Below are 5,659 nucleotides of genomic sequence, written 5' to 3' on the forward strand. Positions count from 1 at the left end.
CCTGTATCGGTCGCCTTTAGAGTTCACACGCCCACCCTGTACACCTGGCAACCACCGGAGGGTGGGCGGGGCTACAGGGGGACGCTCCGCCCTCCTGTCAGCGGCTCTCATTACTGGGCGCACAATTTCCGTTGCCTTGAGAGAAAAGCTGAGCGAGGAAATTCAGCTGGTGGCTTTATTCCCTGAAAAAATACATCAAACGTTGCAACACACAAGCAGGTTGAATTACACCTGTCAAAAACAGACAAACCAAATATGCAAAACTTTTTAAAGCAGGGCGTGACTGCATCGACTGGGTAACGCTGGGGCCGTTCTGTTGAGTCACCTCACCACCAAAAACTTGGTTGTTAAAACGTTTTGATTTTTAAAAAATCTGAAAAGTGTGGTGCGCACATGTAATCAGCTCCTTTTACTGTAAAACCTCTGAACAAAGTTCCCCCATGGAAATTATGGAGGAGCCAGCAGCACTATACAGGGTGGGGGGTGGGGGTGGGGGAGCTAGGACAATTTCAAGGGCCACAGACTGAAACAGGCCCCTAAAATATATATTTTACATAAATGTAGGAGACTTTGAGATTATTTAGATTTTTTTGTCAGGGGTGCCATCAACATTTGTGACGGCACCCCTGGGAGGAGCTGCAGTGATCCACAGCTCACGTGAAAGAATCCTAGCCTCGTGAGACCATCCTGATCTCGCGAGCTTTCAAGGTTTCACTCGCAGATCAGTCTGGCTACTCTCCATTAAAGAAAATTTGGAGCCGTTCACCAAACGAACGTCCAATCAGCGTTGGCTTTGAGGCGGGTTGAGGTGTGACGCAACGGGAAGCGCGACAGTTCAGTCTAAAGAACATGGCGACTTCAGCCGATGAAACTAGCGTTAGCGTGGCTATCGAGCAAGTTTTATCAGAATTACAGAGTATTTCTTTGCTGAGCTAACGAGCCTTTACCTGCAGCAGCAAGAGTAGCTTGGCTTGTGGTTGTGTTTTCGTCGTCGCTGGTAACAGAGCGACGGCGAATCTGATTGGTTTATTTGGCCCGTCTATCATCAACATAGGCCAATCAGCTAACCAGTATTTTCGCCCCTTCCCAAAATTACTTCAACGGAAGGTTTCCAGATGGATATGCAGAGCAAATCTATCTGGCGGAGTCAGGTAAAAAGAATCCGTCAACAGGACAATTATTAGTCATCCGTTTAAAAATTTTTTCACCTAGTAGTAGCAAGAAAACAGAAAAAAATGTTGTGCTGTTTGCCACAAACTGTGTAGCAGAAACTCTGGTCTGCTCAGAGAGAGACCAAAGTTTGGCTTTTTGACCAACTTGCTTTGTGTGGCAGCATATAACTCTGCACATCAACTTGAACGCATCCTCTCCACTGTGAAAACATAGTGGTGGCAGTATCATGCTGTGGAGATGTTTTTCTACAGCACAGACAGAGAGCTGGTCAGAGTTAATGAGAAAGAATTAGATATAAGACTGGGAGGGAGGTTCATCTTCCAGCAGGACAAGCACCCTATGCACCATGGGACGCTTTGGATCAACACGTATTCATCTGTTAGAATGGTCCAGTCAAAGTCCAGACATAAATCCTGCTGCAAATCTGTGGTAAAACTTGAAAACTGATCTACAGAGTCCATCCAATTTGACTGTGTCTGAAATTTTCAGATTTTTTTTCTAAGAAAAATAAAAAAATAAAACCATATGCTACTTGGTACCTCAGCTACTTACTTACTGTTGGTCTCTCGCATGTACCAGTAATCACAAACAAATTCAATATAGTTCATAATTGTAACATGACACAGTGTGAAAAAATTCAAGAATACTTTTTATTATTGACCCTAGAAAACATGATTCAGATCAAACTTAGCTTCTAATGTGCAACAGTTTGTACCGCACTGAATGCACACAGACATACACCAAGGCAACAAACGTGTGCATCAGTGGAACAAATGGATGCCTGCAGAAATCATGATGGTAACCATCCTGACATCAACATATCATGAGGAGAACCCTGTTGGAACTGTGTGTCCGTGTGGGTTTGTCAGCCACGTGTTAGCTCTGTACCTGCACAGGCTCAACCAGTCAGACTTGAAACAGGGTGTATTTACTCTTTACTGAAGGATGCCTCTCTGTGTGTAAATGTCACAGCGATACTACAACTCAACTCATGAGGGAAAGTATAGCACTAATGCATAATAAAGGTATTCACAAAGCACTGTACAGATCCAGTTACGGTTATTCTACCACTTGGACTTAGACAAATTTTATTGTCATTTTGTTTGTTGAGTGCACACAAAACGAGATTTTGTGACCCCTGGCCAGTCAGATTCTTAAGGTCATACAAAGATTTAAGGAACGTCTACATAAGGAATACATCAGATTGGATCACATTTTCACCTCTGAGTAATCCAACTTCCTGATGAAGCATGGGGACGGAGATGAGAAGAATGAATCCCTTTAACAAGAAGAAACTTCCACAGAACTGGAAGCAGGATTTTTGGTCATCCACGAGCCATCTGATTGCTGTTTACGGTTGTTTTAACTTCACCTAACAATATTGTGTTACCTCACTAATTTTTCAACACATAAATCAAATTATTTTTCCTTTTCCTGCTGCTGACTTACTACTCTGTTTGAGATCTGTATGATCCTGCCATGATTAACGGGTGTTGGTATCTTCTTTTGCATTTATTTTCTGTTCATGTCTGAGTTTATTTTCGTTGCTGTACTCAGTTCTTTTCTCTGCATTCTCTGCGTCCTCTGCTGTTCTCGGCGACTTGTAGACCAAGATCAAGTCATTGTATTGCAAATCACAAGTAAATTTCAAGTCTTTCCCCAAAGTCTGAAATCAAGTCCCAGATAAAGGGATGAAAGTCCCAAGTCCAGTCCAAAGTCAAGGCATGAAATTCTCAAGTCAGTTCCAAGTCCCAAACTTTTAATTTCCAGTATTTATCCATTTTCATCAAATATTTCATTTAAAACTGTTTAAGGTTTTCTTTGCAAGAGAGAGTAAACTTCAAAAACATCTTAAAATCAGGACTGATGTTGCTTTTTACAGAAAATATTAATCAAGCAAACAAAATATCCAGTAAATTCCAATAATGATCAATAATACTAATCATAATACAATTACTGGATTTATTTACAAAACAAAAATTATTTCCATGTTAACTAACTGCAACAGTATGCTGGTGAAGATTCCTAGCTATCAGGGACATGGTAACTTCAAAAAAGGTTAAAAAAAAAAACAAAAAACACTGCACTACAGATCTTATAGTTGATAACGTTTCACTCTTCATCTGAAGGGCTTTCTCAATTCAAAGCTGGTGAGGGAGAAGCTCCAAGCTTCAAAACCGTTTAGGATGTCCCAGTAAGGATATCTGCAGACATACATTTACATGCAGACTAACAGTAGGGATGCGTTAGTGTCGCTGTCAGCCTGGCTCTCACACCAATTCACAAGCAAGAAGGTATGAATTGTTCTGAAACTTAACAGGCATCAGGCTCAATGCTGGACAGTATGTTTTTGAAAGCTGAAATCTCAGGCCTCCTCTGTTTGGCTTCCTTCACCCCTCTCTCAAAACCATCTATCTTCTCTTTCCAAAATATGAACATTTTGGTCTTCACCAGCGTGTCTCTTATCCTTGAGGTGTAGATGGACATCCAGATCTTGCCCAGAGGAGCTGGCTCTCTTGTGTTGAGCCATGCATCTTTGGAGAGGTTATTTATTTTCTCCAATATAGTCTAGACATTCCTCTCTGCACTGAACTGAGGTGCAGTGCTGCACTGAACTTTTCTTGAGAAAATGTCCGTTCTTGAGAAGTATTTAAAGTATATAAGTACTTAAGCAGTGGGAATAGACTTGGATTGTCGATACTTATTTGGTACTGTGGTTAAATTCCTGTTAAAAAGTGACATGTTGTGACAAGGCGCATTGTTATTCCAGTGCACAGCCTGCACGGCTTCCTCAGAACATTAAACTCAACCAACTAATTCAGACATCATCACCCATCTCGTAAAAAGGAAGTGCCTACTAGTTTACCTTATTTACTCTGATCACAGCCTCAGTGGGAGAACAGGATTTATTTTAAACTGTCTGTCTCAGTCATCCAGGACGTGGTACATCTGAAAAAGGCTAAGAAATAAAACCAAATGGACTTCAGTTACATTTTCATGTTTAAACCTTTTATTAATTATTGAAATATAATTTTTGACTGAAAACATTGCATGTCTGAACATCATACATTAACATAAGTATGTTTTTAAAGTAAAAGTTATATCAAAATAGACCTGGTGCTTGTCAGTTTTACTAATTTCCTGGATCTGAACTATTGGAGGGTTCACACAGGGAAGGCAGTGTTTATCCAGCAGTTACTGTTTCCATCCCACAGCAGAAATTCTGCAAGTTCATTCAGCTGCAGGCCGCTGTGCCATTGAAATAAAGGCTCTTATCAACTGGAAGTTAGACACCACCTCATATGTGTGTGTGTGTGTGTGTGTGTGTGTGTGTGTGTGTGTGTGTGTGTGTGTGTGTGTGTGTTTTAAAGGTAATTTCCAGTGTTAGCTTCCTACCACACTTAGCAATTTGCATGTAGGCAAAAAAAATCTTCTCTAAAGGCCATATTTTTGAAATATTTTACTAATAGATACCCTATCTGAGCTATGTATCTCTGCAGTTACATGCAATCTGTATGCATTCTGAGCCAGTGTCTGTCACTTCATAATTGTCATTCTGGTAACACATAATCACAATTCTTGATTTAACCAGGAAAGACACACTGAGACTTAAAATGTCTTTTTTTGTAGGGTGACCTGTAAAAAAAAAAGACATTATACATACATTTTACAAATTATTAAACATCAGTGATCACCAAAATATAAATAAAAAGAAAAAACTCCAACAGTGAAGTAAAATAATTGCTCAATCAAAACATTAGCATTCAGATCTTTCATCATTTTAAATGGGAAGCAAATGTACATCAGAAAAACAGGTTATTTTATATGGAGATCATTCTGGAGCTGAATCCATGCACAGGGGGCATGTATTTGGAGGCTTTCTCCCAACTCACTGTGAGCGCTTGGCATCTTAATGGAAAATTATGGATGTTATATCTTATGGAATAAAGAAGAAAATGACTATCTAGCGAATATTAGCGCAAATTTTAAATGTCAGTATCTGATGGTATGGGGTGTGTTAGTGACAATGGCATGAGTAACTTCCACAACTGTGGAGGCACTATTAATATTCACTGATACATATAGTTTTTGGAGCAAGTGTTAAAAGGAAATTTGATGTTACACAGTGGTAAACATGCATCAAATTCAAAGTGATTGAATATTTGCAAAAACCTATAAAGTGTATCAGTTTGAACATGAAATAGCGTGTCTTTGTAGTGTATTCAATTGAATAAAGGTTGAAAAGGATTAGCAAATCATGGTAATGCCCCACCTTATTTGGACTTGGGGTTGTACATTCACACTGATCCTATTTAATAAACATTTCAGTAAAATTCTGTTCATTATTCAGATTGGTTAAAAGTTTTCTGTCTTAAAGAAACCTTCACAGATTACATTGAGTCATTAACTTGAATTCATTGCTGCTGGATGAGCATTTAGATTCTGGCATTGTGGCGTTGACTTTGCAGCAATCTCTCATTTCGAG

The sequence above is a fragment of the Fundulus heteroclitus genome, chromosome 16, assembly GCF_011125445.2.
Source record: "Fundulus heteroclitus isolate FHET01 chromosome 16, MU-UCD_Fhet_4.1, whole genome shotgun sequence".
Taxonomy (NCBI): Eukaryota; Metazoa; Chordata; class Actinopteri; order Cyprinodontiformes; family Fundulidae; genus Fundulus; species Fundulus heteroclitus.